The following is a 17,792-nucleotide window of genomic DNA, read 5'->3' on the forward strand; positions in this document are numbered from 1 at the left end:
ACAAACAATGAATCATGGAACACTTCATCTAGAACTAATGATGTAATGTATGGGGATTAACATAAGAATAAAAAAAAAAATAAAAGATTTAGTTCAAAGGCAAATTTTTTTTTTTTAAAGATTTTTATTTATTTATTTGACAGAGAGAGAGACAGCGAGAGAGGGAACACAAGCAAGGGGAGTGTGAGAGGGAGAAGCAGGCTTCCTGCGGAGCGAGGAGCCTGATGCGGGGCTCGATCCCAGGACCCTGGGATCATGACCTGAGCGGAAGGCAGACGCTTAACGACTGAGCCACCCAGGCGCCCCCAAAGGCAAATTTAAATACAGTTGCCTAAACTCGTCCTAGGTGTTCCTGTGTATTTTTATACAAATGTTACCTACATAAGTCACTTCAAGTCAGAAACAAAATGGACGAGCCACAAATACACATTGTGTATTTCATAAAATATATGTCCATTGTATATGTTATCATCAAAGTCCCTTAAAAGACAATTAATAATTAGCTACTTTTTTTTTTTTTAAGATTTTACTTATTTATTTGACAGAGAGAGAGAGACAACTAGAGAGGGAACACAAGCAGGGGGAGTGGGAGAGGGGGAAGGAGGCTTCCCACTGAGCAGGGAGCCCATGAGGGGCTCCATCCCAGGACCCTGGGATCATGACCTGAGCTGAAGGCAGATGCTTAACGACTGAGCCACCCAGGCGCCCCAATAATTAGCTACTTTTAAAGTAGAGACAATACAGCCAATGCAATCACTGAATGGAGCCATAAAATATTTAAAGCTCCAACATGGCTATGAACGCATTAGGTAAACCTAGGATAATATATTTAGCCCACTTGGACCCTGATTTTCAGAAACACAGGTGAAGGGTTTGGCCTACATGTAATCAAAGAGTCCTTGCAATGCTTATGATTCTAAAGATACTTCTGATACAGTGTATTGCAATGTCACCTGGAAAAGACTTCTAAGGATAGCTTTCCTTCACGCACGAAAATGGTAAAGCAATTTTTATTACTGCTTTCTTAATCTATGCTAAAAGGCCTATACTCTTACCTTCTCCTAATGTAGCTACTTTAAGAAAATCCATTTTACAAACTTTTCTCTTCTCTTAAAATCTTACCCACCAAACTACTGGGATCAAATCATACATCCAATGAAAGTATTACATCACTACCATGAGAACTGAAACATGCAAATGAAGAAGTTCAAAGTTACAGTTCCCACAGCAACTCTAATCTAGCTCATTGGATGCATAGATGTAGTATCTTCTTATTAGCAGATATGCAGTAAAATGCATGCCTTAATATATACTATTTATGCAGTTTACATGAATTATGCTTGCTGTGGGGACCATAAACGTTGAATGTTCTTTCAAAAACTTTTCATTCTTAGTCATAATTTTGCATTAACATAAGGCTGGGACAACATTTTTGTCATGGTTTTTCAGATTTCATCATATTTCTTTGGAGGAGACATAAAAACACAAGATAAAGTATAGTAACAGGAAACCAGAATATATTTATGCCAATGTATATTAAGGCATTTGCATATGGTTATGCCTGGAAGTTGTCCTAGGGTGCACATAATCACATGTTTTCCTGGTATAGGGAGAGAAAGAGTGGTATTCTTGCTTAATATCAGTATTAAGCAATAAACACAGTAGGGAAGTTAAAACCTTAGTATATGATTTTCCATTAAAATCCTAGAGCTTCATATGTTTTTATTTCTAGATTACACATAAATATAAAGACTATGTCAGTCAGATAACAGAAATTAGTGCTTGATATACCTGTCCCAGAGAGGTTTGATTCCAAATGGACCTAATCTTTTTCTAATTACCTGATAGCCCACAGCTGGCCTGAAATCAGAAGTCCCACCATTAGCTCATATGAATAGGGCAAAATTTTAAAAGGAAAATATTCTGTAAGGATCTGGAAAAACTTGTTAAAGTTAGGCCACTATCCGGCAAGTGGATCATTACAGCGGACTCCATCTAATTAACATGCTGCCATAGATGCCCAACTATGGAGCAAAGAGCTGAGACCAAAAGGAAATGGAAATGCTACCAGAGGGTGGTTCCTCTGACTCAGCCAAAGTGCTCAGTAAATTATTAGCTTATAATTAGTAACATTATTCCACTTAATGGACTCCATGATGGTGATGTCATAACTATAACTGGAAGCATGGGTTCTTTTAGACAGTTAAGAAATGAAAAGTATTCAGGTTATTCAGGTTATATGCTTTCTAAGCCTTGTTTTTGTCATATTCTTTAGTATAAAGAAATTAAATTTAGCAAATTCAAATGGCTGAAAGAAAACATTTGCACTATATCTATTGCAAATAAACCCACACCAAAAAGGAGTGGGAGACTCTTGATATTGTATACAGACATGAACATTCTTGTGATGATTCTTTACTGGGGTCACTTCAATATGTTTGATGTTGGAATGTAACAAGAACATGAAGGTTCCAGTGCCTAATGCAAACACCAAATTATTGGGTAAAATTATCCCCCTGAGGACTTCAGTTTCTGCAACTCAAAAACTGAAATGTTATTTGTATTTTCTGCCTCACATAATTATAAGAAGGAGATGATGTACTTCGCAGTATTTTAGAATTTAAAATATAAAAATAACATAAGAATTTAAAATTTTAAAAATATCATGAGAACAATTTTGAGATTTTGAATTCATCTACAACAAGGAATGCATCAACTTCTGCGACAAAACCAAACCCTTATATAGGGTAACATTTCTAAATCCCACTGCAATTTAACCAGATGCATTTAAAAATTTTTTTTTAAAGATTTATTTATTTATTTGAGAGAGCAAGAATGAGAGAGAGAGAGTATATGAGAGGGGGGAGGGTCCAAGGGAGAAGCAGGCTCCCCGCTGAGCGGAGAGCCGGATGCGGAACTCGATCTCGGGACTCCAGGATCATGACCTGAGCCGAAGGCAGTCGCCTAACCAACTGAGCCACCCAGGTGCCCCCAGATGCATTTAAAATTACTACATTTCACATTAGTTCCACAGTTAGCTCATTCTTATTCATTTCCTATAACATATTCTATTGGTCTTAAACAATAAGTTTTTAGTGGGCAGGGACTGTATCTATTCAATTTTCTGTAGGGTCTAGCTCTTCAAGCAAAGATATAATTAATAAAATATTTGTGAAGAGGATAATGAGATAATTTTTACCTAAAATAAGACAAAACTAAACATTCAGCACTCATAGCCACGCAAACCTATGATACTTTAAGATTTGAACTGAAATTCTCTACACATCCCGTTCTCAATAAATTGATTGATAATTAGGTACGTGACACACCAATATCATACAAGTCACTTGGATTGCCAGTATAACTCAAGACAAACTGCAGTTCAAGAATCTTTAAGAAGGATTTTAAATGGGTAAGTGCACTTAATAATTTTTATGACAATTAAAACAAACCCAGGTCTTACCACTTCTTTGATGGTAAATATAAGAAATAACATATTCTATACAGATAGCTAGATGATAGAGAAGAGGGAAACATGTATCTCTCAAATACCTGGAAAGAATCAAGCTATAAAAGCCTTAAAAATTCTAGCTTACATATGTGATAGTGACTTTAAAAGTATAACTTTGTATGAATTAATCATTTACAATCTTTCACATCATTATAATATAGCAACAAGGTTAAACATTGTATCTTCCTTAGTTGTGTGAATTCAAAGGGCTGCTATTCAATAATTGTAAATAAAATACCTTCCTGGCTATGCTTAATAACTATACACTTTATGCCATTCCTCCTTTAACTCATATATATTGTTCAGTCAACTTCCAGTTTTGTATTTATAGTTTATATTAGAACAAGTTTCATTCGGGGTTGATTTGTGACATAGATAACACCGTAAGCTACTTTTCTACATTGCTTCTTAGAAGCCATTTCCATTCCTGCACAGTATACAGATTAAGAAAGTTACACATAATAAGTAATGTGTCACTATAATTTGAAAAATTCATCTTGTTCACGTTCTCCAGCTCCTACTAAAAGATTTATAACACCACTGAACAGGAACTGATGAATTCATCACTGTCTGGTGCATTTTGATCATAATCAATAACATAATTTTACCCTTAAATAGGATTTCAATTAAAGCATATTTTTCAAAGTAATTTTACTTTAACAAAAAATGGGCTTTTGTACCATGAATCATTAACCCATTAGAAACCAAAAGAAAATTATCTGTCTCTGAAGTTCTGCATCAAAAAGTAATAGATGTAACTATACTCTATCTCTTGTATTTCACATTCCCCACAAGTACATTTCATAAAAAATTACATTATTATATTTTCATCATGGAAAATGAAAAGTAATATACTTTCATAAAATAATAGAACCATGAAAGGTTTATCAGATGAAAGTGATGATACACTGCTTCTGCTTGGACAATGTGAATTTTATCTACAAAGAAAATATTTTCACCTAAACAAAATTACTTTGTCATATCATTACAAAACATCAAAAAAAATCTTTATAAGGAAGTCACTTTCATTTTTGGAACCTTTAGATATACAGTCTATCCTGTTTTTGACATTTACTCAGAAATAAGCCTACGTGTTTTACTCCCTATTTTAACCACAATGAGCTCATTGTTTCTCAATGATCAAGCCCAAGTCCTTAGTAAGGCATATGAAGAGGCTTGTTTCTTGCCTCTCACTGAATAAGTAGAATGCAAAATGAGTGCTACGATAAAGGTCTGTATAAACAGCCATGGGATCATGGAGAAGAACTGACCAAGGATGTCAGGAAAGACTGAACAAGAAAACAGTGTTTGAGTCTGATTTTAAAGGATCAATACATATTTCCTAGGTGGAAAGGGGAGAATATGCAGAGGAAAATACATACAAAGGCATAGTATATTGGTGAAACAGAGAAATCTTTAGTGGGCAAAAGTATTGACCATGGCAGATTGATTTGTCTGTCTTTCCCACATGAGGGAGGGGAGGGCTCCTGAATGGTAGAGCTCTCACTCACCCTTGTATCAAGAGGACCTCTTAAGATCCAATACACAGTAAACACTGAACAAAGTTTGTGAAGTAGATGAATGGGATGAAGGGGTGCAATCCACATACTCTGTTGCTGATCTTAAGATGGTCAGCCCAGTTAGTGTGGTTTTACCAATTTATTTATAAATACCTATTTAATCTTTGTACTGTATTCAGTTTGTGTAAGAGTCTTCTTTGGTTTGGTTCTCAGGCATTTGACTTTCAAACTAAAAAAGAGATGAAATGTACGACTAAGAATTCCAGGTGCTGAGCAACATTCAACTAAGAAAGAACAGTTGTTAAGGAGCACTGGCCTGCACTGATTTCAGTTTCTCAAGTTGAGTCAGAAACTCAAAGAACAAGTTTCTGATGACATTTCTATGAAAATTCTAATGCCTAAACAAAGCAGGCATGATGAGGGAACAGAAAGTAAGCTGAGGACAAAGCAGAGCTGACACCCCCCCACCCCCCCATGGTATATATGTGACATTCCTCAGGTGCTCCTGGCTGCCCTAAAGGAAAAACAAATAGTTAACTTATAGAGTCTCCCTCAGTTTACAAATGTATAGCAATCTACAAGAACAAAGCATTTCTATCAATAACCTAGCTTCCAGAAGGAAATGTAGATACAATTAAATGCCCTTATAACCTGCAGCCCATTGACAGATAATTTAAGCAGGCAGAGTGTAATATTCCTCCAGAAGTTCCCAACTATCTTAATGTTAATGCCTTACTGGAGGGGTAAACAACCTCAGCTTGTCAATGGCAAGGCCTCTGGTAGCCTGTGAGTCTTCTTTAGCATATGAAAGTTCTTTTGGAAACCTCCCTTTTTCCTTACCTCCCCTAACCCCGTAGTATATAATCAGCCACCCCTCACAACCCCAGTGCAGCAGCTCTTTCTGCCCACGGGTCCTGTCCCTGTGCTTTAATAAACCACCATTTTGCACCAAAGACGGCTCACGAATTCTTTCTTAGTCATCAGCTCCGGACTCCACCCCATTGAACCTCACCTATATCCCAAAACCCCAACAGGCAGAAAATAAGATAAGGTAGAGGCTAAAGAATAAAGAGAACTAGATAACATTGGGAAGGCAAAGGGAACAGAGACAAGGAGTCGCCATTACGTTACTGTTAGTTTGGGCTGCTTAGGAGGCCAAGAGTGGCATGATCTAGCAGAGCATAGAACCCTGAACACAGAGGTTTCTTTACTAGAAACAATCAGTGGAGTTCTAGGCTCTGCCCTCTAACATCTGAACTTTCCTGTGTCCTGTGAGTCTGTAGTCAGTCAGTAAACCAAGTTTGTTGGCTTGTTAAATACAGCAGGATTATGGCTGAAGGAATCAACTATTCATATCTCTGTATTTGATATGTTCTCTAGCCCTTCACACTTCTTTGCAAAGCAGAAAGAAAGGCTGAGGTAAGCAGTCATATGTGATGCAGGAAAGATTCAGGTACATACTTGGAGAGGTTGAGAATAGAACCCACACTTGGAATAGAAAACCTATTGCAAAGGCTGGGCCTGGGGTAAAGGGAGGTGGGGGGTGACTTGGACTGAAGAGGAGGAAGAGGAGGGACAAAAAGCCTTAAAATGAAATGATGTGAAGCAACTTGCCTTGGGAGAACCTGGGAGCAGAGTGACCCAGTGTCCAGCTGTTCCCCAATGTGCACCATCCCTATAACTCATCAACTATGAACAACCTGCAAGCTAATGGTTTTATATTTCTCATTAGCTAATACTTAGTAAAACGCCTTCTGCTGTCAGAATCACTCAAAACATTTCACTTTTGTATTGACTTTCAATATAATAACCCTCTGAGGGAGGCACTATTACCATCACCATTAAAAGTGTGGCAGGGTAAGGTTAAATACCTTGCCTAAGGCCACAGAGATTTCCATTCTTCTCTGAAGAAGGGGTGGGCACTTGATCACCTTGTGTGGGGAGGAGCACACAAAGGGGAGATTTCATCACCCCAAGGAAGGAACTCAATAGAAGACAATGGGAGTTCCTGCAAACATACCCCCACTGTGTCTGTTTAGTCAATAGCATCTTAAAACTGTTGCCATGTCCAGAGGAAATAATAACAAAAAAATAATCACATTTAAAATTGTTAAATATTTTAACATGCAAAATTTTTAAATGTTCTTTTTACAGGTTAAAAAAAAAAAAAAGGAACAGTTAAGAAACAAATAAGGTTGGAAAATAAGTTTCCTCACCCAGAAAAGAGACGATAGAATTGAAAAATAAACAAACAAACCCCTCTGTCTAAAACCCCCATCCAGCTCAAGGTTACATGAGTCTAAGAAGAAAAGACCAAACTTTGGATGGGAAGGATGTGGCTGAACTCAATGATCTGCTACAGTGGTGAAGACCTGCCAGCCTTCTGATCATTCTCAGCTTATTCCTCTATTTCTAATTCAGTTCTAAGGTATCTCTAGGGGTAAAGGAGGAAGTAGCTTTTGTTTTTATCATGATCCGATGCATGCTTTTTTATACTGTTAATTAGAGAATAAAGCAAGTTTCTGAGGGCCATTATAATAGCATATAAATACTAATATCTGTGAATCAATATATTCCCTGGATTTTCCACTGATTGAGGAAAATAATGAACTGACAAAGGAGCTAAATTCCTTGAAAAACGGGAACTATCACATAATTTTTTTTTTTTTTAAGATTTTATTTATTTGACACAGAGAGAGACAGAGAGAGAGCACAAGTAGGCAGAGTGACAGGCAGATGGAGAGGGAGAAACAGGCTCTCCGCTGAGCAGGGAGCCGGATGCGGGGCTCGATCCCAAGACCCCAGGATGATGACCTGAGCCAAAAGCAGCCGCTTAACGGACTGAGCAACCCAGGCGCCCCCACATAATTTTTTTTTTAATGACATTTATGTATACACAGATGCCATTCCTTGTAAGAAACAAGTACAGGGATGCCTGGGTCACTCAGTTGGTTAAGCATCTGACTATTGATTTTGGTCATGATCTCAGGGTTGTGAAATCAAGCCCTGCATCAGGCTCCATGCTCAGAAGGGGGTCTGCTTGAGATTCTCTCTCCCTCTCCCTCTGCCCCTCCCCCCATGCATGCATGCACTCTCTCTCTAAATAAATAAATAAATCTTAAAAAAAAAAAAAAAAAACAAGTTACAGCCCCCAAATCCCATATTTCTGCACAGCACTTAAGAGATTAGTCCTAGCAGAGTGAAATGTTCATAAAGACCATGAAAGCTGAGGAAATAAGAACATAAACAAATTCAGTAGGTGAATTAAAGCTGTTCACACTGAGTGTGCCATTCTATAATGTTTTTACGTCACAAATAAATTGGGGATTCATCATTTTTCTGCAAAAACTTACAAATTCCAATTTCAAAATTATGTCAGATTAATTTAAAAATAAAAAACTCATTTTTAAGCTAAGTTGGTACTTATGTTAAAAGTTCAGAGTACAACAGGAAAATAATTAATACAAAGCAGTTTCCTGGTACAAGGAAGTACCTGGTATCAATAACCTGTGTATTAAAATTTAACAAGTAAGCACTCATATAACAAGTAGGGTTTCAGGACAACCAAATCCAACTAATTCTTGTTTCCATTATAAACAAACATTGAATTTACAGGTAGAACACAGATGACATATTAAAATGAGGTTACAAAGTACTTAGGATTATGAATTTCAACCTATATTAATAAGAAGAATGAACACATCAGGTTACTGCTAAACTCCATCTAATTACTTACAAATTAATCAAGGACAATAAAGAGAATTATCATCTAAAAGACTCATGATAGTACTACTAAGGAACTGTGCAGCCTCAATTATCCATGCTAATTAAGAGAACTGGCTAATCTTATACAGTGGATAATTTAACAATTTTTTTTTTTTTTAAGATTTTATTTATTTATTTGAGACAGAGAGAATGAGAGAGAGCACATGAGAGGGGGGAGGGTCAGAGGGAGAAGCAGGCTCCCCGCCGAGCAGGGAGCCCGATGAGGGACTCGATCCAGGGACTCCAGGATCATGACCTGAGCCCAAGGCAGTCGCTTAACCAACTGAGCCACCCAGGCGCCCTTAACAATTCTTTTTATTGGCACAGATTATATGTCTGTGCATGACAGCTTTACCTGAACATTTTGTTTTTCTCAGTTCAGTAGTAAAAATAAGTCTTTCCTTTCTTGCTAGATCATAATGCAAAGCCAGGATCTTTTTGAAGGTTTAAAATAGTAAATTACAAAGTATATAATCCACATGTAGTGTAGTATATAAAATCTGACTGCTGTTTATCTTTTAGTTAAGCTTTCAAAATACATTTAATAAATACATGTTAAGGTAAATGAATTGTGATCAAAATAAAAAGATTAATGTTTTTCTATCACTTTGAAAATGTCTCAAATTCAAGCCATATAAAGACCTTGTGAGTCACCATTATTTCATTTTACAGATAAAAATTATATACTCTTTAAGAAGTTAGATGTGGAGGGGCGCCTGGGTGGCTCAGTTGGTTAAGCGACTGCCTTCGGCTCAGGTCATGATCCTGGAGTCCCGGGATCGAGTTCCGCATCGGGGTCCCTGCTCAGCGGGGAGTCTGCTTCTCCCTCTGACCTTCCTCCTTCTCATGCTCTCTGTCTCTCATTCTCTCTATCTCAAATAAATAAATAAAATCTTAAAAAAAAAAAAAAAAGAAGTTAGATGTGGAGGGGCGCCTAGTTGGCTCGGTCGTTAAGCGACTGCCTCCAGCTTGGGTCATGATCTCAGGGTCCTGGGATCCAGCCCTGCATCCGGCTCCCTGCTCAGTGGGAGGCCTGCTTCTCCCTCTCCCACTCTGCCTGCTTGTTTTCCCTCTCTCGCTGTCTCTCTCAGTGTCAAATAAATAAATAAAATCTTAAAAAAAAAAAAAAGTTACGTGTGGAGTAACACGTGGTAAGCAAATAGGTGTCCTATTTTTAAGAAGTATTTTTAAAACTACCTATTACAAACAGATCTTTGAGTTCTTTCTCACCTGCGCTCTCATTCTCCTTTCTTTCAACAAATAAGTACTACCAATAAAATTTAACTGATTAAATTAACTACATGCCAACAAAGCTAGCTGCCAGCTATAAGACAGGCTTTGTGAGACTCTTGAATATTGGTCTGGATTGCTATTGAAACTCTCAATTATAACATCATGTATTCAAGTAATATTCAGCACCTAACAGAAATACAGCACACACATGTAGTAATTAAGAACATGCATACTGGGGGTGCCTGGGTGGCTCAGTCGTTAAGCGTCTGCCTTAGGGTCAGGTCATGATCCCAGGGTGCTGGGATCGAGTCCCACATCGGGCTCCCTGCTCAGTGGGAAGCCTGCTCTCCCTCTCCCACTCCCCCTGCTTGTGTTCCTGCTCTCACTATCTCTGTCTCTGTCAAATAAATAAATAAAATCTTTAAAAAAAAAAAAAAAAAGAACATGCATACTGGAAACTGAATATCTAGGATGGAATCACAGTTCACACTAACAGCTATGCAGGGGAGACAAATTATTTAAATGCTTAGTGCCTCCAATATTTCATCTAGAAAATGAGGATAATATTAGTACATATCTCTTAGAGTTGCTATGAAGATTAAATTAGATAATCCATAGAAAGGGATTCACACGTAGTACACGCAGCAAATATTGGCACATACTAATCTGGCACATAGTAAATACTCACTGTAAGTTAGCTCTTATTACTGCAAAATATTTATTTTCAAATACATAAATTTTAGACAAAAGGAGAAAAACTGCATTTTTTTCTCTAAGAGAAATGTCACACATTTCCCACAGTTTCTTATAATGATTAAAACAATGACAAAATAGGGACGTCTGAGTGGCTCAGTTGGTTAAGCGTCTGCCTTCTGCTCAGGTCACGATCCTAGGGTCTCCCTCTTCCTGCCGCTCTCCCTGCTTGTGCTCTCTCTCTCTCTCTCTCTGACAAATAAATAAATAAAATCTTAAAAAACAATGACAAAGTAATACATATTCTTTGAACAATTACAGTAAGGATTTTCAACTGGTGTTAAGGGTAGAAGGAGGAAGATACAGCTTCAGTAAGACTTACAATTTCTAGTCAATACTTTAATAAAAAGCTGTATTTAGAAAATGAAAAAGCTCGTAACTATAACATTAAAATAGGCAACTTTATTGTAAACGGGGGCATGGATTTAAAAAGAAAGGTTAAAGATCAGAAAAGCATATCATTCCATGAGGTAATACCTTGCTTTCTGTTAACTACACCACTAGACTGCACAGAGCCCCAAAACACAGGACATGATGCTGCAGGCATACTCAGGGCCAGAGGCCGCAGGAGAGGCCCTGACCCAGGACCTGTGTTCCTGGCACAGGAGAGGTTGCACAAGGGGGAAAGGCTGCCGGAACAGGAGGGAGCCTGGCTGTGCAGCGGAGGCAGGAGAAGGGAACGCCAGACCCCAGTGGATGGAGCAGAAACCCGGTCTGTTCCAGGCCGTCCAAGGTCAGACCAACAGCTGGGAAGCTGCCACGCCCGCAGTCCTCACCCAACAGGTTCCTCCAGAGCCCAAGGGCTGAGACAAAAGGTGGGGTAGGAAGTATCCCTCCAGGCTGCTCCTGCAGCCCCTCGTGGCCTTGAGGACAGGACCTGGCACGTGGCAGTCACGAGGTTGTAAGCTGTGCTAAAGATCAACGTTCAAGTTCTTTAAACACCGCCAGAATCTGTCAACTTGCAAAAAAATATGGACTTGGTTAGAATCTGAATCTACCTGCTTAGGGTGACTCAAATCTGTAGAATCACGGGAAATATCTAATAGGCCCCGGGACACGTAAGGAAAGATAGGAGGGAGAGCCTCATCTGCATGTTCCCTATCTTCAGCAGTACACGCTTTCCAGGCAATTCCTGCAATCTGGGAGGGTGTATTGATGATGATGAAGATAAAGATGAAGATGATGAAGTAACAACATACTTGGACCTACAGTAATGATGTCATTTGCACTTTAAGACAGATACAATTATCAGCATTTCAGAACCTGATAAAGGCCAGAGGGGGTAAAAAATTTGCCTAAATTATATGAGTAACTGGAAGAAGTGAGTTTTGATCTCAAGTCTCTAAACCTCTGAAGTCAATGCTCTTTTCCTGCTCTACCATTCTCTCCACGGGAAAGGGCATCCCATCATCCCATCATCGTCACAGAAGCCTGAAATTCCTACTAGTGAAACTAAAAAATGTGTAGACAATCTTTATCCAAGTAAACGTGTTTTTACATGTGTTCACATCTGAATAGATAACAGCAACAAATTGTCAGAGATCATAAAATGATTATTATATAGACTCCACATAGTTGAAAACATCAACAGTTGTGTCTTCTTGAGTCAGAAATCCCATTTAATAATATTATGTTTTAAAGAGGGCTGTTTATTTAGAGATCTGGATGGAAAGCTAAACTTCAGAATTAAGAAATTCCAATTTAACTGTCTCTCACTTACATAACTATATTCTTCACAACATCACTTCTTAATTCAGGGAAGTTACCCTTTTTTTTTTTTTTTTAAGATTTTATTTATTTATTTGACAGAGAGAGACAGCGAGAGAGGGAACACAAGCAGGGGGAGAGGGAGAGGGAGAAGCAGGCCTCCCGCCGAGCGGGGAGCCCGATGCGGGGCTCGATCCCAGGACCCTGGGATCATGACCTGAGCCGAAGGCAGACGCTTAACGACTGAACCACCCAGGCGCCCCCAGGGAAGTTACTCTTATTCACAATCTCAAAATTTCCCCATCTATGCCATGACCAGTCTCATACTTGGTGCCCACTTTTATGTTATACCAGTGAAGGCCTAGAAGCCAGTAATTCTCACTTCCCAAAACAGATACTTGCAAACATGAGCCATCCTAGATTATGAAATTAGGAGTGCACTACTGACTTCAGAAAACTGACAGGTAAACGGTATGAATTATTCTGCAACTATTCCTTTGTATCTGCCCTCAGGTGGCACCAAAAAGTACGATCCTAATATTCCAAAGCATAATAATCTTGTAAGGAATTACAAGGGTGGGGAATGGGGCACTGGGTATGATAAACTTGGAATGTTCTCATTATTTTCCAAAATAAAAAAATGGGCATTTAAATATTATATCTGGACAATAAACTAAGATACCACCAAGAAAAGCAAACACACCACTTTAGAAGCACATTTACTATTGACAAACTGAAACAAAATAAAACAAGAACAAAATTCCCTTCCTCTGTGCTACAAAACATTTGCAAAACCTAAAAGTGTCCTTGGTGAAGTGGTTAATATACAGACAGAATTAAAAATCATTTTAAAGTCCAGGTTATCGCATGTATGCAAGTACATACACAGAACTCCATTTATCAATTTCAGATTGCTATGGAAAGTGCTGAATTCCATTCTTTCAGGGAGATAGAAAACATTTATAATAGCAACAGCCCCACAGCTTTGAGTTACATCTTCTTGTAACTCAAAGAATGAAAAAAAAATCTTTATGACAATAACAAGAAAATGAATTTTCATTTTCAAAGGCAGTCTGTACATCACTGGCTGTCCTGCCACCCAGTTCTTCTGAAGGCATTCAGGCCCTTCACTGCAATGTCTCAAAAATCAATAGCAATTTATTCTCTCTTTGGACCCCAAGCAACAAAAGTAAATAATACCGTCACCTCCAGTCCTCCTGCAGAACATGGTCCCCAAACAGCCTTGCCACTAAAATACAACCTGTGCAGCTCTTTCTCTATGCCAGTGCTGCTGACTATATTGGCTTTCCTAGGGGACAAATACTTCAGCAGAGCCACCAAAGAGGTCAAGCCCTTGCACCTAGCCAGACAGAACACTGGGGCCGGAACAGAAAAGAAATCTTGACATCCTCCTAAGCTTCCTGCTTCAATGTCGTGGGGTTCACGAAAGAATAATGGAAAAAAAAAAAAAATTTCTTTTTTCAAGACAGTTAAAGCTAAGGGGAAAAATATGCTATCAAATATATCATATTTATAATTTTCCCCTATAGAATTTTTTAAAATCACCAGGCTTTCTGAAACAACTAGCTGAACCATAACATTTTGCAGCTAAAATCTGTAAGTAATTTTTTACATTATCTGGCTGATATAAACATTAATCTATAAACAAACACTTAAAAATGAACATTCTATTTCGATTACGCTCAACAGAGCAGTTGTTATCAACATCACCTAATTGTACAAGATATTACACACCTTCTAGAATATCTAAGGTGGCATTTCAAAACAACAGAAGGAATTTTAAGAATAATCAGTATAAACCTATCCATCTCCAGATAAAGGAAATCAGGCCCTATATTTAAAACCAGAAAGCTAGGTAATGGAAGAAGCGGCACTCAAATCCAGTTCTGACATCCTTTTCTCTCTACTGCTTATTGATAAGAAGTTACATATAGGCATCCTAAAGAAGAGCAAAAGTCATTTGGATGAGAACATACAGAAAGCCAGGATCCCTCGGGGTTTAATTATTTCTTACGAGAAAAATCAAGGACTTTGGAACGTTTATGCAGTAATTAAGATTTTCAAATCATAGAAGAATTTATCAGTCATACTACAAGTATTTACTAAATATCTGTTGTATACTTATCACTAGCAGGGTCTAAGGAAAAATATATACAAGTTAAAGAACTGTAAAAAAAAAAAAATAGAAAGTAATCAAATGTCAAATTATGTGAAGAATGAACAGAGCTCTGGTCCAGGGGGAGTGGGGTCAGAAGGGGAGGACATCTGGGTGAAGGAGAGGGGACTGTTCATCCCATCAGGCCCGGGCGGCAGACACGCTGAGGGATGAAAGGCTCTACCGGGAGATGCGCTGCCGGTCCAACAGTGGATGTCTGTGCTGCAAAGGGCAGAAGCAGGGTAGGGCCAGATGCTGGTAGCTACAGAAGGACTTAGGTTTGATGTGGCAGAGACCCCAAATAATGTAAAGTTAAGCATTTTATTTGGGACAATTACTGTGGTCATAATTTGACTCAGTCCTAACTCAAAAAACAAAACAAAACAAAAAATACTCTAAAGGTATGGTCTTACTGGTCAGAAAAATATGACTTGGAATATTACTTAATTTTCTAAACCAAAATATTGTTTCTCTGAAATTTCATTTATACAACCAAAAACATAACATTGTGAAGAAGCTGATTCGAGACTTATGATACTGGTTTTCTGATAAAATTAGTACCAGCAAACAAAGATAAGGGGGAAAATTTCCGAATCCTTCATTTTTATTTTGTTTTGTTTTGTTTTTTTAAGATTTTATTTATTTATTTATATGACAGAGAGAGAAAAAAACAGCATGAGAGGGGAGAGGATCAGAGGGAGAAGCAGACTCCCCACTGAGCCGGAAGCCCAACGCTGGGACTCGATCCCAGGACTCCGAGATCATGACCTGAGCTGAAGGCAATCGCTTAACCAACTGAGCCACCCAGGTGCCCCTTCATTTTTGACTTAACTACCTCAGTAAAGAAAAATGAAAACCTATATTGGAAGTTTTGATAAATCAGGTTTAAATTTTATACTTTAAAGAAAATATATACTCTACTACCTATAAAAATATGAAGCATCTTATGTTATTTATCAAAATTAATTCAACATTAAATTTAAAAACAAACAGGAATGCCTGGGTGGCTCAGTCGATTAAGCATCCAACTTTTAATTTTGGCTTGGGTCCTGAGATGGAGCCCTGGGTCAGGCTCGCCCTCAGCAGGGAGTCTGCTTGAGTTTCTCTCTCTCTCTCTCTCTCTCTCTCCCCCCCCCACCCTGCCCCTCTCCACTGTGCTCTCTCTCTAAAATAAATAGAAATCTTTGGGGCGCCTGGGTGGCTCAGATGGTTAAGCATCTGCCTTTGGCTCAGGTCATGATCCCTGGGCCCTGGGATCGAGCCCTGCGTCCGGCTCCTGGCTCAGTGGGGAGCCTGCTTCTCCCCCTCCCTCTCCCTCTCCCCCTGCTCATGCGCTCTCTTTCTCTGTATCTCTGTGTCTCAAATGAATAAATAAAATCTTTAAAAAATATAAAATAAATAGAAATCTTTTAAAAAATTTTAAAACAAACATCCTTTTCCATTTTTTTTCAAATTTTAGAAAACTCAGAAACTTTGTAGAAAACCAACATTCTTTTTTTATATATATATTATGCATTCATTGTAGAAAGTTTGGGAAAATACACATCTATAAAACACAAAAATACAAATAATCACATGAAAGCCTGTCCACCGGAGATGTCTACTGCAACATTTGATGTATGCCTCTTTCTGATTTAAAAACAGTCTACAATAGATATAAATATTCTACCTATAATTTGACAATGCATATCAAATGTCATGAAATGGCATCAAAGAACACAGTAACTCCACTCTTAAGAATTTACCTTAACAAAACAAAACTGTAGATGTGGACAGTAGTCTAGCAACAGGAACGTTCAATGGGACATTGTTGCAAAGAGTGAAAACTGGTAACAATCTTAGCCAAGAGCAGGACATTTAATAATTACTTTATAAACCTATGCAGACTTTGTCAGGATGATTTTTCACACATGTTGAATATAGTCAGTGTTTAACTATTTTTCCTATTGTTCTAACTTTTAAAGAAATACTCCTAGAATGTTCACAAATTAGTAATGTGTACTAACTAATTTGTAAACATTGAATGATGGTGACCAAACTGGTCCTAACATTAAACGCCTTTGAGGCAGAAACCACGTGTGCCCCGCATGCCCTTGTAGACATCACAGTAAAAGCGATAGAGGAACTGGGACATGAAAGAGAAGTTAGACTGTACCAAGATAGGGAAAGTGGTATTGGAAAGTCGTTTCAGGCAGACTATATGGCAAAAATAAAGAACATGAGTCTAGGGAGTACACAAGATGCAGACAGTTGTTGGAAGACGAGTGATGGGATGCTGTTGGGAGTGTGACATAAAGCAAAATGCTAATAGTATGTTGGGGTCAATTTTTGAAGGATCTTGTATGGAAGGCATGCTATTTGGAATTCACCAGATAAGCAAAGAGAGTCAACTTGGGCCAGTAATGATATCGGTGTTCTAGATACCAGAGTTACTATAGAAGACAGATCGGGTTGAGGGAGTAGGAAGAGAGACTAGAGGCCAAACACAAATAAAGAAGCCGTCACAACAATATCAGGCAACAAATAACACCGACTAGAACAGAACCGGACAATGGGGCTGGGCAGAAGAAAACAGACACAAGAAATGCTGTGAGGCGTGATCAAAAGAATTTGGTATATAAGGCAAAGAGGGTTTCATAGTTTTGCTCCTATATGGCTAGGGCAGTGATAAAATAAATTAAAGGAGGTAACACTAAGGGAGGGCAATTTGGGTTGGCAGAGAAAGAAAAGCTTATTTTTAAATACAATGAATCTGAGGTAGCTCCAGAACACAAGGGGGTGATATTCAACCCAGAAAAATGAAAATAAGGCACTGTAACTCAGAATGTAGATTTTGAAAGTACTCAACACACAGGATTGGGTGAAATCACATGTAGACAGCATTCAAGGTCAGAAGGAAACCACAGTATGCCACTTATTCTCTCAATAAAAGGTATAAAATACCTAAAACAAAAACTGCACAGGACCTACATGAAGAAAGCAACAAGCTAGAGTAAGAAATAGATGGAAACATCTTAATAAATAGAGAAATATTATGGGTCTTTATAGGAAGAATAACTTGGTTAAAGTCATCCATTCTCTAATTAATCTGTAGATTAAATGCAATATTAATAAAATCTGCAATACA

General features: G+C 38.2%; 1 protein-coding gene across 1 annotated transcript in view; it reads right to left on the reverse strand.

Moving 5' to 3' along the window:
- PRKN (parkin RBR E3 ubiquitin protein ligase) overlaps positions 1-17,792 on the reverse strand; it is a 1,144,848-nt gene that overhangs the window by 1,076,693 nt on the left and 50,363 nt on the right. The window lies entirely within an intron of this gene.

This window comes from Leptonychotes weddellii, chromosome 8, assembly GCF_054177405.1.
Source record: "Leptonychotes weddellii isolate Sample4059 chromosome 8, ASM5417740v2, whole genome shotgun sequence".
Classification (NCBI taxonomy): Eukaryota; Metazoa; Chordata; class Mammalia; order Carnivora; family Phocidae; genus Leptonychotes; species Leptonychotes weddellii.